Source organism: Rhodnius prolixus, unplaced genomic scaffold, assembly GCF_049639745.1.
Source record: "Rhodnius prolixus isolate KJV_2025 unplaced genomic scaffold, Rpr scaffold_11, whole genome shotgun sequence".
NCBI lineage: Eukaryota > Metazoa > Arthropoda > Insecta > Hemiptera > Reduviidae > Rhodnius > Rhodnius prolixus.
This window is the reverse complement of record NW_027411625.1, coordinates 9,397,033-9,410,962: the sequence shown is the minus strand read 5'-3', so window position 1 is coordinate 9,410,962 and position 13,930 is coordinate 9,397,033. Positions and strand designations below refer to the sequence as shown.

The 13,930-nt window shown below is 35.6% G+C and overlaps 1 protein-coding gene across 6 annotated transcripts in view; it reads right to left on the bottom strand.

Annotated features, from left to right (window-relative positions):
* Positions 1 to 13,930, bottom strand: part of LOC141459569 (uncharacterized) — a 153,282-nt gene that overhangs the window by 44,615 nt on the left and 94,737 nt on the right. Inside the window, exon 1 of one of the 6 annotated variants that reach the window (XM_074138798.1) lies at positions 4,560 to 4,716. The exons of the other annotated variants lie outside the window; for them this stretch is intronic. The gene's annotated coding sequence lies outside the window, so the exon portion shown is untranslated. Of the gene's footprint in view, positions 1 to 4,559; positions 4,717 to 13,930 lie in introns of those variants that run through there. 6 annotated transcript variants of the gene reach the window in all.

Genomic DNA, 13,930 nt, shown 5'->3' with positions numbered 1-13,930 from the left:
CTCTATATACAGATAAAATATAAACAAAATCTATCTAGTAGTTTTTTAGATATTTGATGTTTAAGATTTCACTGTTTCAAACGGAACTAAAATAACTTAAAAGTACGCGGAAATTCTACTAAGAAAGTTTTTAGGTTCATATTATGGTTCATATTATTATAAAAATTAGGTTCATATTATGGCCTAACCCTAACAAACTAATCCATTCTGTAAATCCATTCATTTCCTTCTTAATCCCTTAATTTATAGCTGACGATATTAGTAATAGGATCCTTAGTTGGACGCTGTTTATTTTGTGAAGTTCGAAGTTTGACAATAATATCTTATATACTTCGATTAGAAGGTTTAAAGAATTATGTTAACTCTGAACACTCAAGTTTATAAAAACGCTGACCTGCAAAGTCAATCTATTTTACAACTGTGGTTATGTCTACTAATTGATCAAGCCCCATCCAATTAAAAAAATGTTTTACGCGAAGAAAACCGAGCATTTGTATGCATTGCCAAAAAACAGAACAACGCAGCAGCTGCTTCTTCTAATTTTCCAAAGGATATCTGTTGTTTATCTTGGCAAACAAAATCAATGTATTTATTTAATTATACAATTTTATTCGAATTCTGATCTGACTTAATTTTTTTAGAAAAAAGTTTTGATTTTTGTTTCGTTTCTGATAGAGAAAACCTGGTCTTGTCTCAGGTGTAACAGGTTTAGTAGTAGAAATCTCTCCTTTTGCAAGAACCAGGATTATCCTCATAGTTTTCGCGAATAAGTGCCAAACATTTCACAATCGTCACTACGCCACTGCGACCCCTTTGGATCTATTGTGGCTCCCCTCACTCTAAAGCTCATCCTCCGGACCTGTCCTTTAATCAGACTCTTAATGCTGGAGAGCGACTCTTGGGTAAAGCTCTCACAGGCCTTAGTTTTTCCTCCCCGAGAAGTAACATCCTTAGCCAGACAAGTGCCTCACACTGACACAACACGTGTCTTCCTGACAGAACCTACAGAGGCTATCATCTGCCAGGTGCCCATGCGATGCATGTGTTTTCATCTCAGCTTGCAGTGGCCCAGTTAATTGGCCTACAATCATCCTTATAGCCCCACGCGGCCTTGACGGATTAATTCTGCAGTCAGCCTCGGCGAATAACCTTTATTGAACTCCAAGCAACCACTCCTGAGCCACCTACTCTGCACCCATAAGTTAATGGCCGCAGACTTAACACACTTCGGAACCCCAAAACAGGGCTTCGGGCCAACGAAATGTGAAGTCCTCCTAACAAGAACAATATCTAAGGGCCGGCAGCTGGATTCGATCCCGGGATCGTTTTGTGTCTGAATCTAGTACGATAACTACACAGCTAATTCCTTTAAGTACAGTTCTTAACCACTTCTTCCAGCTCATAGAAGCTGGGCTTACACTGGAAAGTGTCCTTCGATCAGTTCTTTTACCCAACTGATAGTTCCACTCCTATCCTAATACGGTTGATGCTAGAAGAGTCTTTTAGGATCATCTCACTCTTCATGATGAAATCTTAGTGACAAAAATAATGGAATCAAAGAAAGAGGCTATTTTTCTTCGGTGGAAGTTGGACTTTTCAGGCTACCCTACTACAAAATCAATATCATAACAATAAACCTGTATGACGTTAAAGCTAATTCTAAGGTAAAATCTCCCAGTTTAAAGATATGATAACCTTGAGGATGAGAGAATGTTGAATGCCCATACCAGAGTTGTACAGAGCAAACATTTTGACAGGACAGTTGACTGGGGTCGACTGGTGTAACAGGTGGCAGTTACTCTAACGCTCTCAAGTTTTCGCGTACCAATACAAACAGTTACTGCATTACTCAGTCAACATGTCCCCGTTGTACGTTTCCTCGCTGAATACTAATACACAATCATAAATTTACACCCCATTTTGTCAATTCTACCTTTTATACACACACTTTCAGACAAACATTTTGACTCATTTTGTTTTTTGTGTTTTAGTAGGGTTTATATTTTATCTCCTCTTTAATAGCAAGCAAGCTCAGATCTATACTCTGTTGATAAATATTTCCCTTCTTTTATTTCTTTACAACTGTATAGCGTATAGCAAGTAAAACAGATAGCAGAGATAAAACAAATAAAATAAACATCCAGACAATAGTGGCAGTTGACGATTTACACACCCATTAGAGTGCTCTGTTATTAAGGAATTAGCATTGAATGATCTCCAGGTCACTGGCGCTATAAGCGAGGATTATGTGCGGAAATACGAAAAACGAAATTCCTAAATCGAGAGGCAACCACAATAACAGATAAAGAAGGTTATTTTATGAAGAGTACAATTAAATACAAGAACAGAAAGTGCCAGTGATTCGCCAGAGAATTTAGGATTGGAGGAATGACTAGAAGCGACAGAAATCAGTTTAGCTTAGTTTAGAATATTTTTATGGCAAACAATGCCGTAGTTTTTTAGCATCTTGTCTTTTGAGTCTGTTGTCGGGGATTCCACGTGATTTCACGGTTCTAAGTATAATCCCTGGTATTGTATTCCACCGCATACAGCATTGGGATTTAGTGAAGTGGTTGAAAGCAATACCCACTTAAAAAACAGTATTTCAATAGAGCACTTTTGTAGTCATAAAAATAAATCATTGTATTTTGTATTCTAAATTTACTTAATTACCCTATTCTATTCAAAAACAACGTATGTTATTCATATATTTATATAGCAGTAAATCGATTAACTTGTTTGAATTGAAAAATTCTTCCGATTACATCTATCAACAAGTATCAAATTGTTACCACTGGTTTGGTATGAAACAGTAACCAGAATAACTACATCTTTCCCACGATAAAGGAAATAATATTTTTGATTTCCTTCATCTTAGAATGCATTTTGATTCCATTACTGACCAGTTTGGGCCTTCAAATGAACCCTTCCTGAATTGTACAGAAAAGTAAGGGATATAACTGGTATAGATAGCAACGTTTTATTGATAATAGTTATTGAGATATAGAAGGTTAAATTTTGGAGGTTCCGTAAAACGTTCCAATTTCAAACCTCTATATCCCTCTCTGTATTGTTTCTATTTTAATGATTTCTTTACCATATTGTAGAGAAAAGTATACTCTATAACTGGTTTAAACAGCAATATTTTAGTCAAAATAGTTATTGAGATATAGAAGGTTAAATTTTGGAGGTTTCGTAAAACGTTCCAATTTCAAACCTCTATATCCCTCTCTGTATTGTTTCTATTTTAATGATTTCTTTACCATATTGTAGAGAAAAGTATACTCTATAACTGGTTTAAACAGCAATATTTTAGTCAAAATAGTTATTGAGATATAGAAGGTTAAATTTTGGAGGTTCCGTAAAACGTTCCAATTTCAAACCTCTATATCCCTCTCTGTATTGTTTCTATTTTAATGATTTCTTTACCATATTGTAGAGAAAAGTATACTCTATAACTGGTTTAAACAGCAATATTTTAGTCAAAATAGTTATTGAGATATAGAAGGTTAAATTTTGGAGGTTCCGTAAAACGTTCCAATTTCAAACCTCTATATCCCTCTCTGTATTGTTTCTATTTTAATGATTTCTTTACCATATTGTAGAGAAAAGTATACTCTATAACTGGTTTAAACAGCAATATTTTAGTCAAAATAGTTATTGAGATATAGAAGGTTAAATTTTGGAGGTTCCGTAAAACGTTCCAATTTCAAACCTCTATATCCCTCTCTGTATTGTTTCTATTTTAATGATTTCTTTACCATATTGTAGAGAAAAGTATACTCTATAACTGGTTTAAACAGCAATATTTTAGTCAAAATAGTTATTGAGATATAGAAGGTTAAATTTTGGAGGTTCCGTAAAACGTTCCAATTTCAAACCTCTATATCCCTCTCTGTATTGTTTCTATTTTAATGATTTCTTTACCATATTGTAGAGAAAAGTATACTCTATAACTGGTTTAAACAGCAATATTTTAGTCAAAATAGTTATTGAGATATAGAAGGTTAAATTTTGGAGGTTTCGTAAATAGTTCAAATTTTAAACCTTTACATCTCGCTTTGTATTGTTTCTATTTTAATGAACTCTTTACCACATTGTAGAGAAAAGTATACACTATAACCAGTATAAACAGCTAAGTAAGTATTAGTCATAATAGTTATTGAGATATAGAAGGTTAAATTTTGGAGGTTTCGCAAGTGGTTCAAATTTCAAACCTCTATATCTCTCTTCGCATTGTTTCGATTTTAATGAATCCTTTACCGAATGTTAGAGAAAACTTTGCTCTATAACTGATATAGATAGCAATTTTTCAGTGATAATAGTTGCTGATACTGCGAACTAAAGTTACTATCTTCAATGACATAAACCATCATTAGTTCACTTATATAGGTTCGGTCTCTCCCACTTTTACGCGCTTTAATTTTTGTGTTTTTAAAGTAAATAATTATAGAAATAATAATAATTATTTGCTATTACTATTATTACTAGAAATGTTTACGGAGGGATCTTGCAGCAAGAGTTAGTAAAAATGTTTGTAATTATGCTAAAGTACTAACTATGGCTGGGAATTGGTGTGGCAGTGGGGAGTACAGGCTAGCCACCCTTCTCTTGAACAGAAAACGACTGCTTTAGTACAAGCATCCTCATTTAGTTGGCACCCCCTGGCCGCCTCTGGTTGCCTGTTCCACTACTTGAAAGTTATTGCCCAGTTCTGGCTTGACCGAGCCGGTTGCCACTCTAGCCCCCCCCCCCCAAAGAATTAGGCGGGGCAGAAGGGATATACAGCAACACTTGGCTGGCCGGGAAAGGAGGAAGTGTTGCCAACCTTGCTGTTTTATCGTACTTCTAACAACTGTTATGTTCGTGTTCTTGGTATATCTCCTCCTCACTTCCACCACACACCGAGTACACTCCGCACAAATTAAACAAAAAGCCCCCAGCGTTGCTTCCAAGTGCTAAATTGAAAAAAATTGAATAAAAATATTCGCAATAAGCGGGCCGTGTAAGTAGGCAGTCGGTTACACCACTCACTTAATTCTTTAACATTACTTTTCTGGCTTTACTTGCGAACTCATTGAATTTCCTTCCATATGTCCAAAGGCGCACTACGGCGTCTTTATTGGTATAACTTTAATAGGTTTGGAGATCATTCTCTCTTCAACAGGTCTCGACTATCTATGGTACACTTATTAATTTCTTTAATCTCTATCTAAAAATAGGGTTTATCAAATACTGCCAAGGCCTTGTGCTGCGTGTTTATCTGAATGGCTAATTTCATTATTTTAATGAATAAAAAGATGGATCTGTAAAATGGTTATCATAAAAGATAGGAGTCAATAGATAACACGCATTGTAACAATTCAGTCCAGGCAAAAATATATCAAAAGACGAAATTTGCCTGTTAAAGGGTGAATGATCTGCTAAGTAAAACCTATTACTCTTATTTTCACAGAATGCGAATAACTAAAGCATGACCGAGTTCGAAACGTTTCTGATGTAAAATGAAACTTAATAATATACAAACTAATCATGAAACTCATATGTTTATCTTAGTATGGCTATAACATATTATTTGATCTACATCATCTTACGCATCAAGCTACTTTGTAATTAAAACAAAATAAAATCAGGCGCTACGGTAGCCGAGCCTGTTAAGAGGCCGAGACCTGTAAAGCTAATGCAGTCGAACCTCTCAATAACGGACACTGGCGTGGGAAAGCAAAGTGGCCGCTGTTTGGAGGTGGCCGTTAGAAGGAGGTAGGCAAGTTTCATAATGAAAAAATATGGGTTTTTTTTTCCAAACATCTATTTAAAAATTGTTTATTATTAATAGATTTAAAAACGTGCATAATTGCATAATTATTTAGCTGTATGATATGCATAAAATTGTTCTTAATTATCCAAAAAACTACATATTATTGACTTATTTAATAATTTTTATAATAATCATCACATTTATTCATAACAATAATAATTTATGGTAAAATTATCATCATACTACCATCTATTATTTGAAAAATAGAAGAAACCTTTCGGCAAGTTGACGATGGCTCGATTTGGTTTTTACAAAATCTTCCAACACATTTATTTTCTCTTCTAGAGTTAACCACTTTCGTTTGAGAGACATATCGGAAAAAATAATATTGTTAGTCCAAAGTAATATTGAAAAATGATTAAAATGGTACAAGATGTATGGAGCTTATATAGGAAACTTTAGGAAAAACCAGAAAAAAAAAAAAAAAACTTGAGAGGGGATAATTATTTTGATCACCGCGTCAAACGAACTTTTAATAATAAGGTGGTCGTTGATGGGAGGTGAAACATAATAATCCGTTTCCCAAAATCAATGTCCGCGGTCGCTATGTAGAGTGTCCGTTAGACGGAGGTTCTTTTATATAGAAAGTGTATAGGGGTAAAACGGGGAAATCCAAAAACTGTCCGTAAATGGAGGTGGTCGCTAGTCGAAATGTCCTTTATGGGAGGCTCGACTGTATGTATTGTGGTACTGGGTTCGATTCCCAGGTCTTAGGCTTTGGATTTTATTTAATGGTTAATATGAGAATTTTGTAGTATAAAGTATGTTTACTAATCGCCTTCCTCCATTACATCTAATTGGTAGTTGGACGTAAAGCCTGCCAGAAAAAAATAGGCAATTACTTTACTTTAAAAAATGAAATCACTAGCCAGTTCTGTTCTAGTCCGTGTTATTTTTGCTTGGTGTACCTATGTAAAGCCCGAAGAAGAATTGCCTTAGCGTGGAGATTGTTCTTCAACTTCTTCTCCAAACGATCAAACATAATCTATGTTTCCGGTGATACCGTCATTAGTTTAAGTTATTACTCTTGCACTTTTTTATTTTTTTATTCACGTCGACTCATTTTAAAAACGATGCCATATAAATAAATAAAAAACGCTAGCAACTCCAGTTTTTACTCAGTTTGAAGCATGTTTTCCTAAATCTATAAATAAAAATACATCGGGTTAAACTCCCCATTGCTGCCAACTGTATAAAATGATAAAATGGAAAGAGGTTATATGGCTAGCCAGGTATTGTTAATGCATTTTTTATTAACATGCCTAATTCATATATTTTTTACATTTGTGTTAATGTATTTGTGATTGTGGGTCATAAAGGCCATGTATGATGGATTTGAAAATATTTTTAAATTAAATCGAATTATTTTATATTCAAAGTTATAGAGGATGTGAATTGGTGAAGATGTAGATGAATTAATTGGGTGTTTTAAATTGAATTGCTGTTACTTAGTTTGCATATTCTATAAATTATAGGGGTTTTCACCAATTTTTTTTGGAGCGCAGGATGGGTCATGTCCTTTAAGGCACTGCAGCCTGCCAAAATAAAAGAGGTTTGTTTATTGCCTGATGTAAATGCAATCATTCACCATAACTTAAACTTGTGAGCCTGCAATCCCATACTTTCAAGCTAATATTTACTAGCAAAATATTCCATACATGCTGTTTTTATTTCCACCATAAGTACCAACGCTCTCTTAATAATGCTCGATACACATTTCCTGTTTCTGACGTTGCATTCACGTTATAGCGCCAACTATCAATTAGATGTCATGGAGGAACGTGACTAGCAAACGTACGAGGAAACCTGTAGATTCTGTAGAGAATTGAGGGGGGCTATCATTTGAGAAAGATTTGCAGGCCTTGGCAAGTAGGTAGGTGTTAGAAGAGCAAGATGGCCTCTTGGAAATCGTATAGATTCTGGTATCTCTGAGATTTAGTGGGTCCTGATATGTTCACGTACACCTTTATGGACGGAAACTTGTAACTCTAGTATCTCTTGAGATTTCTCAGATATTTTAAACTTGGTACTGTGGGATGATGGTCTTATACACCACGTCAAAAGAGAAGAAACCATAGATGAGCTGATGAGCTCAGTTGGAAAAGAAGGAGTTTATTGTGTTCACTGATCTTCGATTCGCGTGGAAGTAATGGGGTAATGGTGATTTCTCATCATGTTCCGGGATTCAATTTGTCTAGTGCGTGGGTAGAGAGTAGTACAGTAGTTAGTAGTTAGCCGAAGGGTTATGATTGTTGTCGGCTTTAATTGTCTACTTAGGCTTCGTCTACGTCTAGATCTGGCATTAGTTTTTTGCCAACAACAGTTCTGTCCACACATCTTGGTTCAGCAGATTTGGCGGGCTCTTAATACTTGTCCTCAAAAAAAAAAAAAGCAGGAAAAAGCGGGTGAGGCCCAGCAAAACATTGATAATATCCAAACAATATGAAATCAAATCATGCGGAATTGGTGTACGAGAGGAAGCTAGCTTTTGGCCGGCCCGAAGACGTGATCCGAGTGCCAAGCCCGGCTATAGTCTGTAGCCAGTATTTGCTCAGTGTTGCAGAGCTGCAGGGCATTTCGGTCTGTCAACATCTTCCACACCAAATATGGCGTCATTCTCCATTCCTTCTCAAAATTTTATTCAATTTTTACATTCTCATATCACTTGTTTAAGGAAGTCGGTGATCGTGCAGAATTTTATGATAGTTACATACTGCAAGCTGCAGCGAATGTATTTGTCGAAATTTTAGTGTTGTTTTTTACATATTAGGAAAGTACAGTATACATTAATGAATCCTAACTTCTAAAACTGTCAAAAAGTACGCGTTGAGTTATGTTTATCATATTGGCCATCTCTCTCTAGCATTCGGGACAGATGGCCATACCAACAGTAGGGATAGATGGCCAATTATTTTTACTTTTTTATTTTTATTTTTTTTTTTGAATATATTGGTTTCGTGACCGTAAATTACTAAAGTAAGGATTTAGAATTGGCGAGGAATCGGTCAAATAAAAACAAAAACTCGTCTTTTTGGCCAACGTTTCGACAAATATATTGCCTTCTTCAGGGCCTGGATATTACAAGGTGCCTCTTCAGACTCGCAAGCCAGGTTAGCCAGGAGGTTATCAACTGCTCTCTGTATCTGAAGAGGCACCTTTGAAGGCACAGTACATGCTTCACAAGTTGAGTAAAGTGCATTATTTGATAAATTAAGGAATAAGTTTGATCCTTTACATGAAAGATATTGATTACTTAAATATGTGGCAGGAGGTTTCCAATTTTTTTGGTAATTAAACGCAACTCTCCCAAAACTACCAAATAATTATTAAACCTTCTTGTTTGTAACAGATGTAAAATTAATTTTTAGCCATTTTGTGTATGTTTGAGAACATCTAAAGCTCTTAACATTTGATTTTTCTTAGAAGAATCACTCAGAAAACGACTTATTTCCCGATATTAAGAAAAATAATAGCTTTACGGCCTTGGCAATATTTTTAGTAGAAAGGGGATGAAAAAATACATAAAAATGACCTATCGCGTGCTCTTCTTTCTCTTTGATAACAAGTTAAAAAAATTGAAATATGATTAAAAATACCAGATTTTGAAATGGCCTAGCATCTTTAATTTTGAAAATATCGAATTGCGGTTTCCGGTTTCTTTCATTACTTTTTATACTCTTTAAAACTGTGTATATGAAAATGGGGGTCAACTGCAAATCCTCACTTTTGGTTGCGCGTCAGCCGCGTATGCGTGCAGGAATCTAAAATCAAGTCACATATTCTGAAACTAGAGGTGACGGGCAACAAATTTTTCCTCTACCATTTTTCGCTCAGAACAACCGTTTTAGCATAAAATGCATTTGAGCCGTCTTAAAATGAACACCCTGTATAAACATTAAGTAACCATTTATTGTTTCCTGTGTTTTACTAGCGCAGTATCATTTACAGTATGTGGCCAACTCTCCCAAGTTACATTGGCCAACTCACCCAACCCAGTGGGGATAGATGGCCAACTGCTATTTTTTTTTTTGGTAAGAATAAAAAAATGTTTCCCTTAGCATTTTTTCTGAAATTTTTTCCTTATCTTATGTTTGTGAGCGTATGAGGTTTCCAAAAATAATAATAAAGTAAGCCTAGCCTTTACCAAAAATTTGCAGGCACCCTCCAAATAAAATGGTGGCCATCTCACCCTACTTTACCCTATACAACTACAGGAGTAAGTTTTTATCGAACAACAGATGTAAGTTTTTGTTTTATCAACAATGAAATATTTGCTTTTTTACTCATAATTTCACTTAAAAAGTGCCCTGTAAACATTTTTTATCTTTCATTTTATAGAGACAAAATCCACTGCCACTCTTATAAATTAATTAAATAGATTGTAGTTAATAAATTTGGGCAGACAAAGGAACATAAAATATTTATGTGATTATGTGCGTAAATGCTGAATAAAATTAACAATATTTTATTAAGAAGTTTGAATTTCAATTTTAATTAAGAAATGAAATGTTTTTTGAATTATTATTTTTTTTGGTTTATAGTAATTTAGAGAGAAGTTTACGTTACTTTCTCAGAGGACTTGTAATTGCCGAAAGGTACACACGCCATGGAGTTAGGCTCTGCTCAGAGTTCTAAAAGGGAGATAGCATTAAAAGAAAATAAAACTCGGGAAATGTAAAAATAAAAAAAAAAAAGAGAGAGGCAGTTGATACCGAAGCAGAATATACACCGAAGAGGTGATTGTGGGTGGAAGGATGGTCATGTTTGCCAACCTGACAGGATATGAAACCAACCAAACTCACTTTGTGCTTCTTTTTTTTTTCAAACATGGTCATTAACCTAACCACATATATAGCATATATTTACAAATTTCTCCTAAATATATAGATTTGGAATACTTCAAACCATTTCCTCACTTTGTGATTTCAAATGTAAATGGTCGGTATTTGTGTGATTACTTTTTACTTCCTTACAGTCTTGATAAGTCGTTATACGATCGCGTTACATTTTATACATAGAACTTTTACTGGAACTGATTTATTTTTTAATACACACCTTGCGTACATTTAAGACGATAAATAATTATTGAGAAAAATTATTTTCCCAGTTGCAATTAAATGAAAAAAATTGAAATACGAGGGTCGTTTGAAAAGTCCGTGCAAAAATAAAAACTACTTAATTTTTTGGGGTAAACCTTTTATATTTTTCAACATAGTCTCCTTTTAGGCTTATACACTTCGTCCAACGCTGCTCTAGTTTGTTGATCCCTTCCGAATAATAGGATTTGTCCAAGTCTGAAAAATAGCCATTCGTTTCTGTAATTCACCTCCTCGTTTGAATAAAATCTTTTTCCCGCCAGCCATTTCTTCATATTGGGGAACAAATAGTAGTCCGAGGGAGCCAAGTCTGGAGAATAGGGGGGATGTGAAACGAGTTGGAACCCTATTTCCATTAATTTTGCGACCACAACTGTTGAGGTGGTGCGTTGTCGTGATGGAAAAAGACTTTTTTGTGGGCCAATCGTGGGCGTTTTTCTTGCAGCTCGGTTTTCAAACGGTTCAATAACGATGAATAATATGCACCTGTAATAGTTTTACCCTTTTCCAGATAGTCGATGAGGATTATTCCTTGCGAATCCCAAAAGACAGTCGCCATAATCTTTCCGGCCGAAGGAACGGTCTTCGCCTTTTTTGGCGCAGATTCCCCCTTGGTAACCCATTGTTTAGATTGTTCTTTGGTCTCAGCAGTGTAGTGATGTATCCATGTTTCATCCACAGTGACGAAACGACGCTTAAAGTCCTGCGGATTCTTCTGGAACAGCTGCAAACCGTCCTTGCAACACTTCACACGATTTCGTTTTTGGTCTAGCGTGAGCAATCGCGGCACCCATCTTGCGGATAGCTTTGTCATGTCCAAATGTTGATGCAAAATATTATGTACCCGTTCATTCGAGATGCCCACAGCACTAGCAATCTCACGCACCTTCACTCTTCTGCCATCCATCACCATATCATGGATTTTATCAATGATTTCTGGAGTAGTAACCTCAACAGGGCGTCCAGAACGTTCAGCGTCACTTGTGCCCATATGGACACTCCGAAAATTTTGAAACCACTTATAAACTGTTCTAATCGAAGGTGCAGAGTCACCATAATGTTTATCAAGCTTCTCTTTAGTCTCATGAGGCGTTTTGCCTTTCATAAAGTAGTGTTTAATCAACACACGAAATTCTTTTTCGTCCATTTTTTGAAAATCACTCGACTTCCTCGATTCAAACGAATGCCAAACACAAAGAAATAGACCGATCTGGCTGAAACTTGGTGTGTGTTCTTCCAAGAGATGCTACTAACTAAACATAACCTCGATACGCGCCAGTGGTGCTATCTCTCTGACTTTGCACGGACTTTTCAAACGACCCTCGTATATCCAGAAGTTGACGCCATTGAAGCAGAGCGGTTATAGGCTAGACCCGCAAAGCTAAGATGTATTGTTGGTTTAGTAGGTTTGATTCCCGGTCTAGGCGTTGGATTTTATTAAATGTTTAATATGAGAGATTGGTAGTGAAGTACGAGGTCTGTAAATTAAGTAATGAGACTGATTTTTTTTTACTCAAAAAGAATTACAATTCTATATTGTCATCTTCAAAATAACTTCCTTCTGAAGCCAAACCGCGCTGGAGACGTTTCTTCCACTCCGCATTGCAGTGCTCGAACTCTGATACTGGAATAGCCTGGTCGGTTACAGCCGTTTGAATGTTTTCGACTGTCCCCAAAATGAGTTCCCTTGAGGTGATTTTTCACTCGTGTCATTACTGGTGACGAGTCTTGGATATCTATACGATTTCCAAGAGGCCATCTTACTCTTCTAACACCTACCTAGTTACCAAGGCCTGCAATGCTTTCTCAAATGATGGCCCCTCCTCAATTCTCTACAGAATCTACAGGTTCTCTATTTAAAGTTGTAGGCCCAGCTTTTTTTATATACAGGGTGATCCATTTAAAACGCACCAATCGCTAATAAGCTTTTTAGGAAAGCGGAATTTTGAAAAAACCCACGAAGTAAACTATATGTTTTTTTATGTATAGTTTTGCATACAGGATGCATTAAAATGGTGTGATGATTGCTTTTATTTGATGATAAAACCAATTTATCCTGATTCACCCACAACCATTACATTACACTACATTTCTTTGCGTCACAAATAACAATTTTTGCAGTCAGAGGACCTCCCAAAACGCGTATTTCTGGTGTAAAATTAATATTGAAAACCGTTCACGAATAGATAAAATTGTAACTTTGATCTTAAATATCTCGACAAATATTAGGGATATCGAAACGGGGTTAACGTCATTTTTCATAGTTTTCTATGTAGTTTTCAAAATCATTGTCAAAACCAGTGGTCCTTATGAAACCCCAATCAGGTTTTTTGCCGTAACTCCGCCAAAAGTAAAGATAAAGCATCGGAGTTGGAAAATTTGAAAAAAACTAGACCCCAAAAAAAACATATAGTTTACTTCGTGGGTTTTTTTTTTCGAAATTCCGCTTTCCTAAAAAGTTATTAGCAATTGGTGCGTTTTAAATGGATCACCCTGTATAATACAGAGTCTGCAGTTTCCTTTCAGAATACCATTTTCTTATTCGAAGGTACCTTTTTCGTTTCTTCTGGTTATCCAGAAAAATTTTTCGCCAACGTCCGGGAAAAGCTATTCCCCTACTGTTGACTTCTTCCTTCTTTCTGAGCTCCACCAGAACAGTGTAGTCAACGCTTTGCTTTACATTCTTGTAAATTGCATGCCTTGTTTTAGGTCAAATTCTTGAGGTATTCAGATTACACCAGTGAATCGAACGATTTTGCTTAAACCTGCTGTATACTCGTACTTAACACACATTTTAGTCAACCACTTAAATTTGAAACTTTTATTTTTAATTCATTTTTTTTGAACAGAGTATTTGTAGAGAGGATAATATGTTTAAATTTATGAAATTACAGTACGAGGTAGTAGAGTGAATGTGGAGAGTAAGGGACAATAAAAACACAGAGCTTAGGTTTGTTTGTGTATAGGTGTGTCTGTTGAGATAATGAATGTGTTAACAAGTGACTCCACTTGTGTA